The sequence below is a fragment of the Ixodes scapularis genome, unplaced genomic scaffold (genome assembly GCF_016920785.2).
Source record: "Ixodes scapularis isolate PalLabHiFi unplaced genomic scaffold, ASM1692078v2 PGA_scaffold10__122_contigs__length_95168666, whole genome shotgun sequence".
NCBI lineage: Eukaryota > Metazoa > Arthropoda > Arachnida > Ixodida > Ixodidae > Ixodes > Ixodes scapularis.
In genome coordinates this window covers 33,255,335-33,265,577 of record NW_024609836.1, presented here as the reverse complement: position 1 = coordinate 33,265,577, position 10,243 = coordinate 33,255,335, and positions in this window count along the sequence as shown.

Below are 10,243 nucleotides of genomic sequence, written 5' to 3'. Positions count from 1 at the left end.
TTGTAAAGTTTTGGCTGAATGCTGGCAAGCAAACCTGATGCATGTCTTGCACCTATTGGCTGTCCTAATTGAAGTTGTATTAGAAATCTAGTTCGATCTTGATTTCTGTTCTAAAACTTGTCTTCATAAGCAACACTTTAATTATTTATGCCACATTTACTTCTTTCACTTCAGGCAGCAACTCTAATGCCTGCTGTCAGGCTTGGCGGGCCTTGAGGGCCAAGTATGCAAGGGAGTCCAAGAAACAAAGTGGCCGGAGCGGTGCTGGCCGCGATGATGTTCCCGTGCCAACATGGCACCTGATAAAGTATCTCGCGCTCCTCAAGGGCCAGATTCAGCACCGACGGTAATATGCTACATTACTTACTGCCAAGAACACGCACAGTTGATCCCGAGTCTGAGTTTAACACATTTTTTCTCTCTTCTATCAGCACCAGAGTGCTCTCTGTTGCCAAGGGAGTGGCATCCACTTCTGCAGCGGCAGCAGAAGCAGAAAAGTCATGCATGACCCCTAGAGGTAAGTTTGCTTACACGGTAACAAAATCTAGAATCGATTTGGGATCACCTACTTTCTCCTACAGAGCCTTGTGGTAAAATAAAATGAAGGTCAAGGACATTGTGAAAGACAAACAAGCTTAGCATGTCCGAGTGTTGTTAGGAAGGGAAGCATCTTGCTTCCTCCCACACACTAAGCTAGATGCCATGTTGGCAGACGTTTGCCCCACGTCATTCTATGTGCGGAGGAAGTGTTCTCCAGCTCACTTGATTTCTTTCGCGTCAAGATTTACCTCTTGTACTGGAGCCATCGGCGACAAAAAAGAATAGCGTCTGATACTCGCTTTTTATTTGATTTTTGTACCTACCAGGTCTTTATTCGGAGTGCAGAAGAGCTACCTAACTTGAGGTCAACCCGTCGATGGTAAGAATGATCCCCGGGGGTACTATTTTAGTCATGGGTGAGAGCGAGATTTCTCTTTCTGTGATGTGATTGCTGCGCCAAGGGGCTAACCCTGCTACATTCTGCTACATTTCGCCAAAATATGGGTAATCTGCGCCAAGCCTGCGTCGGAGGACCAATTTAGGTCGCCTTTCAAAACCAAAACTAAACTGAGGCACCAGCTGGGACGCTTGCAATTCATTGTTTTACGTTTGCTTTCTTTTGACGAAAATCTGGCACGTCGGGAACCAGTAAAACGGTGCAAGCGGTTTTTCGAAATTGCTTGGCAATGCCTACCGCACTGTACGCTTGTGGGATGTCTGTGCAGTAAAAAACAGAAACAGCGAGTTCCGTCTCAACACGTCACATCAGAACACAACAAATAACAAAGTGCCCTTTGTTTGTACAGCACTCAAAACAAGTATTTTAATTTTCCTAAAAATATCTGCTCCAAAATCCACTTTTGCTGCTCCGAAATACTGTCTTGGCTGGTCCAAAGGCCGCTTTTGCTGCTCCAAAACACTTTTTTGATTGCTCCAAAGGCCACATTTGCTGCTCCAAAACACTGTTTTGGTTGCTCCGAAATGTGTGCCAAAATGGCTTAGGTCAATCACATCAGTTCATTAGATCTGGGACCATTACCGTTCATTATCGACTAACGGAAATTCATTATAGACTAACTGAATAAAATTAGACCTGTTTCCCAGTCTACGGTCGGGCAATATTTCGGTGACAGCTTCTTGCCTACACACAAATGAGAAGAGAGGTCTTGTGGCTTCTGATTTGCCTGACCCAAATCAGCCTTCATCTATTGGTCAATATTAGGATTTATCAAATTACGACGACCAACCAATCCCTAAATAAGGGGCCCAACGTTTCGAAACCGGTTCGGCTTCTTCTTCAGGGGCAACCATGGAGGAAAGGAGCCGCGATCTTCTTTTTCCTCTATGACGGAGGCGAATGTGCACGATCCCATCTTCTTCCTCTTTGATCGTTTTTTAAAGACAACTGGTGGAGTCCGTTCACATGCACAAATGGCAGTACGCCAAGAGACCTATTAATGTTTGTTGGCGTGGTCTGAATGTGCAAGATTCAAGCAAGAGCCTCCGGCGAGGGTTAGTTTTGATGTCCAGGATGCGTGTGTTTAGAAATTCAATGCGGTGGTCATTCTTTTTCACAGTGTTCAGCAACCGCGTTGCGCTCTTGCTCGAAGTTGCGCACATCAGCCTTGTGTTGACGAATCCGTTCATGATAGTTCTTTGTTTCCCCGATGTACGAGGACGGGCACTCCGCGCAGGGAATCTCGTACACCACACCTTGCGCTTTCTCTTTACGGGGCCGATCTTGCTTGGGTGGTTGTTAGAAACAACCACCCAGGCTAATCAAAGTCGTGGGTCATCGAAGGCACACACTTAATACTAGAAATCGACAAAAATATGATACACATTTTTTGTGGCTTCTAAAAAACTGCAAATACGTTGATTGAAAACAAAAAGAAAAAGTAGCACAGCCAAGTGATTTCTGGTACCTTTCTCCTCTATATTTCTTCCTCCCCAGTCCTGTTTCGGTTTCAGTGCCGAGCAGTTGCGTTTTCTGACTTCATTAAAAATAAATGTGACGCTGTAGCAAAATGCTGATTGGGTAGTCTTCTTGCACCATAATAGATCACCTGGCAAAGCATAAACAACATTTGTTTCGGGATGTCAGTGTCCCTTGAAGGTGTTCTCTTCTTTAATTTTCGTCTGCGATGGTGCTTTCCATGCCTTTCGCATTTCACCATCACAAAAAAAATGATGCCAATAACTAATCGTCTTTTTAAAAGCAAAAAGGGAAGTGGCAGATGCTGTTCATCAACATGGCAAGACGCAGCTTACCAGAAGTCAAAAGGCGTTTCGTGGAACCGCCTTTTACTATTTCAGATAAAGTAAAAGTTTAGGGGCATTATACGTATATGTACAAATGCTCTAACAGAAAAACTAGCACATAAGCAAAAGCTGTGTTCTATTTCTAATTTTTTTAACTGGCCGGGACCAGTTTCTAGAAATATTAGACTTGTCGTATAAGGAATGTTAGAACATTGTTTTATGCTTCCGCTTCTTTTTAGATTATGACAATGCTGAATTTCTTCCATTTTTGTTTTTTGCTGGGCAGATCTGCTCATAGAGGCCTACAGTCCTCAAGAAGAGGACGAAGGGCAGTCTGGGGTTCGAAGCATCGACAGCGTGGAGGACACCCGTGTAATGTTCTATTCCCTCACACTTGCTCTTTTTCTGTAATTCCTAACACCCCTACACTTCGTTTCACCATAACTTGTCGAACTGTGGAGGCTGCGGCTTCTGCGACCCAATAAGAGCGTCAAAGTAAGGCACGTGAAAACACTCTATGGTTGAGCCCACAGAGGCCTCGTTACCGCCACAGCAACAGCGCCGTCCATGACAAAAAGTAGTTCTAGGCTTCTTTTCCTTTGAATGGCAATTGAACTCGCGCGATACCATCTCTATCGGCAATATACAGTTAAATCTCGTTAATTCAAACTTGCAGGTAATGCAAACGAGCATGTAGGTCTCATCCTATGCGTGTCTATGGTAAGAAACTGGGAGGAAACGCCCAAAGTTGGCTTCACAGCAGATGACCCTAGGCCAGCAGGCGACAACCGGTTTCTCCGGGCCTCGTATTTGGCGCAGCGACACACGCTCCCGTAACATGATGTCACGTGCCTCGTTCCGATGCTCTTATTGGGTCGGAGGGGCCGTGACGTCCACAGTTTGCGAATTTATCGTGAATCGGAATATAGATGCATAGCATAGGGGGAGGTTGGTGGTCAGAGTATCATCTAACCATCTCTTGCTATGGCAATCTTAGTTCAGAGATCTGCAGTTAGTTCCAATTCACTGGTAACGACTGCGTCCGTTGTGACCACAGCGATTGGAATGACCGCTGTGCGCTGCGTGCACACTCTTGCAACCGCTGCAAGGAACGCAGCAATTTTGGGAAACATGGCGATTGTCAGCACGTCAACCGCTTCTCCGTTGCTGTCGGCCGTTTTTGAGGTGCCTCTGCCACTCACTGGTGTAACAGAAAATGGGCAGACAGGTTTCAATAGCCTCAAGCTTTATTTATTTTCATTTTGACAGGATAGAGCTCGCAGCGTAAATTTTAGCAGCAATATATCAACATATATATAAACGTCTAATTTTGAGATCACGTAGACAAAGCAAGCACCGCAAATGCTAGCACTAATCCATTTACTCCGAGACGGAGACATATGAAAATTTCCCCCTTTCAGGCAGGAGTTTCAGTTGTCTGACCTTCAGCGTGAGCTTCCTACCTTCGATTATGCTTCGTAGTCTCGTGAACCTCTGACGTGCACGCACGGACGAAGCATGGGTAAAGTCATTGGGCGCATGCTGGAGGCAGGGGCATTTGAAGGAGACACCCATCCATTCACACCTTGCCAGTGACTATACACTCTAAAAAAAGCCCGTGAGTGTGCTTTCCCACACAACACTCGGAGAGCCAATCACCGGAACTTACGGAGGCACCTCAGCGAGCTGACGTTTTGCATTGCTTAATATCACAACTCAGACTGCGTTTTTCGGTCTAAGCATATGTTTAAGAAATTGTCATTCGCTGAGCTGCCTCTGTAAGTTGCAGTGATTGGCTCTCCGAGTGTTGTGCGTGAAAGTAGACGCACAAACATTTTTTAGAGTGTACTCCGTTCACCCCTAAGCTGAGACTGCACGCAATGGAAGCTATGTCTTCGTTGGACCTGTCATAGGTGTCTTTCGCCATGTGACCACGCTCCGGCCCACACCCACGTGCAGAGCAGGGTGAGGGGACGAAAGGGAGGTGGCTAATTGGTCCGGCGGGCAAGTAGTTCCCTCCACAGTTTCAGCTGAGGGCTGAACGGAGTATGGGACATGCTATTTTACCATTGTAACACAACCCTGGTCCCACGAATAAGGAGAGCACTTTAAGTGAAAAAGGATAACCTTTTACTATTCCACGTTCGCTGGTACCATGTCCGTCACTGGATTGGAGGAATCACAACCAGAACACAGGGCGCACGGTTGTGCTTTCCGTAGCACCCAATGGGTTTGTTGTTTCGGTCGTTCCGGATGCAGCCACTCACATGGGAGGCAAAGTAGTATAAAGTGTAGGCAATTTTTTCCTTCCAACTTTTAACATACATTATTGGCAACACTGATTCATTTTGTTACTGATATTGTCAATCGTAATTTCCAATGCTTGAACCATGGCTTTTGTAAGTGCCACCCCCAGCTAGTCCAGCACGGGCTCCGAGTAGGCATTTCATATTTTAACTTTATATCTGTTATGTTAAAATAAAAACATGATTCTGTCTGTCAGACATATAATTTATGATGCACATTCCTAAAGCATTCAGCAATACCTTTAGTATGTACTATACCTGTTTTCACATAAAGAACTGTAGTAAAAAAACGTTTCGCTCCTTGCAGAGCATTGCAAATTTCCCCTTTTATGTAGAGAAGTAAGGGATATGTAGGGGCATTTTAGATTAGATATATGCTATTTTATCAGGACGTACATGTTTCTAACATCAAAGGACTCTGACGATCAAATTTTGTGAGAACTTCTTTGTCCGACGTATGAACAATGCGCAAAAATTCCTTTCTTCTTGGGGTGGAAATGAGTATAGTGCTGTGCGGACCAAGTGTCCTGTCTTCTACTTACACCACCCCATTTGAATAGATTGCTGTGTGTGCTGGTGTTGCAACTGCTTTCTCCGGTTTTGATAATGTTGAAGAAACTAGCTGCAACTTTGCCTTGCAGCTGTCATAATTAGATATTTTGAACATAGCTATAAATAAATTACATTTAAATTCTTAAAAACGAAATGTTCCGAACAAATTCTTTTCCTAGGACTCCATGCTGGAGGACTTCGAACCCTCAGAGACCTGTGAGGTGCTGCTGCAGCTGGAGCAAAACCGTGAGCTGCCCACCCCTGTGCAGCTGGTGCCAGCTCGGCCACCAGCTTCACAGCATGCTCCAGTGGAGCAGCACGCATCGCCTGCCCAGGCAGCTGATCAGCCGCCGTCCAAGAAGCGGGCAAGGAAGGTGGGGCGGGCCAACTCCCAGGAGGAAAGGGGTCTCTTCGTCGCACAGTCGAGGAGTCGACAAGGCAAATGGCGATTCGGGCCGAAAACCCAGACAGTAACGATCCTTTTAGGATTTATAGGATTCACGTAGGAAATGAGATAAGAAACTTGCCAGCCTGCCTCTGGAATGAAGCAAAGTTTAAAGTTAACTCGCTTTTATACGAACTGCACTGCAGAGCTGAGACAGTGAGTAGTTCTCAATCTTCAACTTCCGAATAGGAATTGTCCATCACTACTTTGTGATGTTCTTTAGGCCCTAGGCAACCAGTGGCACTTCACTGACTAAATTTCTCATCTACAGCTGGGACGCCAGATGACCGGCTATACTCCGTTTCCCCTTATGGTGTACTGCAGCAAATGCTATGAGCCATGGGAGGCAATCCAATGTAGTGCGTGACCTTTGGGAAAGGTGCAGCGATGTGTGGGCTGTGTAGCCAGGTGAAGCATTCACAGCACTGGATTGGCTGCAATGGCTCGTACCATCCACTGCAGTCAGTCATAAGGTGAAATGGATTACAAGCTCTAGCACAGCACAATTACTTCAAACAGAGGTAGGCTGGCAAGTTTGTTATTTTTCAAGAACAGTCCCCATTTGTAACACTACCCAAGAAAATCATCTAGTTCCCGAACTCGTCACACTTTGTTACCTTTCTAAAGACTTTGCATTTCTTTGTTTTCTATACTGTTCCTCGAGGCCACTTGGAGACTGGAAGTTGTGTTTGGGGGGGGGGGGGGGGGGGAGGGGGAAGGGGGAAGGGGGGGGGGAGGAGGGAGGAAGGAAGAAGAAGGAGGAGGGGGAGGGAGGGAGGTTAGGGGTTATTTTGCTTTTTGTCATACCTATTTTCGGCAGCCTTTTTATATTGCTTCTGATATTTCTATGAGCAATGTACTTCATGCATACGCTGCAGGGTTTAATTTTCTTTTTTTCTCATACTTGCCTTAGGTATCCTTTTTACATTCCTTCTTAGATTTTTGTGAACAATGTTTGTTGCACACACACTTGAGTTGGCTGTGTTTCATGAAAATGTTAAATGATCATGATGAATAAACATCCAGTCCAGTACTCGCCTCAGCATTCATTCATTCATTATTTATTTGGATTTTCACCGGCATTACCGGGTAGGGAGGCAGGGGCAAAAGATATTGCTGCATGACAGGGGCCCCCACCCCCTGTACAGTTCAGAGCAACACACAGAGCACATTTGCCATGCTATAAAAATACGCCAGCAACATGTTACTTGACTAAAATGCCGAGCAACATAAGAACAGCAATACAGTTAAAATAAAATTGCAATAAAATTTGAAGTGGCAACAAGAAGTAACACTTGTCACAGCCCTCAGTTGCTCTAAAAAAGTTAGTTTAAATGGCTAGAGACAAAAATGTATGGACAATTGGAAGAATATCTTTCATTCAAAACCGAAACGGTCATGAGGGGAAAAGAAAAACATGGTCTAAAGCAGAGTAGGAGATGAATTCCAGACCCGCAGGGGAGAATGGTGACATGTTGAAGGAAGGTTAAATATATACACACCGCAGAGTCATGAAGATAGTATATTTTTTCCGTGCTGTTTACCTGTTAGTGGAACATTTACTCATTTCGTTTCCACTTTCTTCCACCTGACAAGGCTTGGGTAGAAAGGCACATTGGATCACTTAACTATCTTCATTTCTTTGTAGTGAACAATGACCAGACCAGTTTAATTAAAGGGCAACTCCATTCAATTTTGAATATTTCGGATTAATGAGTGATTTTGCATTACTTGTCGTAGGAAAAGACTACGTTATTTGTGTCCCGAAAAATGGAATATATATTTTTCAATATGTTACATACGAGCAGAAATCTAAAACGAAAATTCTGCTCCGTCTGGCAACATTGGCCTTTGGCCGCCAAGAACATGGCTATAACGTGGTACGAGATGTCACATGATCCTCTACGCAACAACAGGCGGGATTGGGGCGGGCATGTGCCAGGAGCAAGTGTAGTCTGCACCGCACTCTTCACCGCGTTTTGGTGTCTACGACATTCGACGACGTCTGCACAACTGCGGCATAAGTCTGCGCACATAATGTCCGAAGTGCGGACGAAACCTCGAGAGGCAATAATCACAAACGGTGAGACGACGACGGTAATAATGGCAGGGCGACCGTACGGCTCCCAAGAAGCGCGCTGCGCAGGCGCGTTGCTCCAATCATCTGGACACCGCTGAGCGCCGAGAGGAAACGTTGCTCACGTCAACTGCTACATTTGCACAGAGAACTAAAAACAAGCAAAAGGGGAAATTGTGATGACATTTAGCTCAATGTTGGCTATGCCCACGCATTAGCCTTCCTTGACTGGTCTGTTGGTTGCACCTCAATTTGCTCGCTCAAATCGGCCGATTTCGGCAACTTGGCGAGTTTCAAAGTTTGCCGGACCATTTAGGAAACATCAAGACGCAACTATGTCGTAATATTCGACGTGCAGTCTTCCTGGGTGATGCTGAAGAGGACTGCATTGTTGAAAAGAAAAGAAAAAAAAGATGAAACGGAGTTGCCTATTCAGATAGTAAAGAACACAATAAAGAAAACAATTCAGAAGCTTACATACGCTTGCACAAAAAGAACTCAGCTTTCAAGAGCAGAACCTTTGAACACTACATTGTACTGCCATGGTACCTCGCCCTGCGAGGAACAGAAGTATCTCATGAACTTGTCTCTCACTGCTTTGTTAGTGTCGGAGGCGTTGTTTGAGCTGACACGGCCTACATCCGACAGCGCAGTAGTGCCAGCAGCATCACTCCTCCACTGACCGCCGGTTACAGCGCCAGATGCAGCTTCCTGGTCTGCGTAACCGACGGGGCAGTAGCGACGCTCCCCCTGCTCGCTCTCGTCACACACCCTCAGGTAGTTATGCAGGTTGACGCACGCCCAGACAATGGCCTCCAGAGTCTCCTCAGACGCCTGGATTGTTTGTCTGAAAATGCGCCAACGTGCCACCAGTGTTGTACACGTTCCTCAAAAAAGGAACGAAAGATCGTTCCTCGTTCCTTCTGATTCTTGGAACGCGTTCCCGTTACAAGTTCCATCTGTGAAAAACGAACTCGTTCCCGTCACTTTTAAAAAAAATGGAACGTATCGTTACATATACGTTACATTTGTATTTTGCTGACTACCATATTTTGCTAAATCGAAGAAAGTTTTTTTTTTCGTCTATTTTATTTTATGTAAAGATACGAATTTGAATGCCATGATGGTAGGGCACCAGGAGAAGAAAACAAGAGTAAGCAGGGTTTCATTTGTTGATATATTAACCTTTAAAAATCTCAGCTTTGAACCTTATTCATTTTTGTGGTGGACGATTCAGACGAGACAAATGTACTGTTACCCCACATTGCACGAGGGTTTTACAACAACCTCACACGTTTCAGTCTAACAAGTCCCTTGTTCGAACCTAACAGCAGTTGCTTCTCGCTGTTGCTGTCCTCAAGACGAGCAAGTGAAGAAGAGGATAGGGCTTTTGGAAGGTCAGTCTTGAAAACTGCAAATTCTTCTTGGTGAAGGTCGGATTCGTTGTTCAGATCGAAAGTAGGGGACAAGGGGTGAAGGAATAAAGGTCATTTTTTGTGTATCTTCAAGTGACCATCGTTCGTGATACAAGTGTGTGTTCCATGTCTGGAAACCTGTCCGTTTGTTGTAACTGTAGGTCTCCTTGTGGAGGTTCAGTGATGGCTTTAGTGGGCCTTAGATTTCTAGGCGTACTAGGATTCGTGGGAAAAAAAAGAAAGTAGAGTTTGAAACGACCCTCGTTCTGTGTCTCTTCCTTCGACTGATAGTTTTGCTTTTTCTACCGCAGTCTCGGGTAATGAAAAAAGAATCGATGTCCACTAGCTCTCCTGCACCCGACTGTTACCAAGCGAGGACCACACAAAATAAACCTTAATACAAGTAACCAAAAAGTTAACGAGATCCCGCTCTTCTTAAAGATATGGTTTTTAGAATTTCCCTCTTAGAAATAAAACAAAAATTATCCCACTGGACGAAAAGAAGGAACGCCGCTCCTTTTTTTGTTCCACTAAAAATGCAACGAGTTCCCGTTCTAGTTCCACTGATTCAAAATGGAACGGAGGCGTTCCTTCGTTCCTCCTAAAAGGAACGCGTTCCAGGAACGTCGTTCCTTGGAACGCCGTT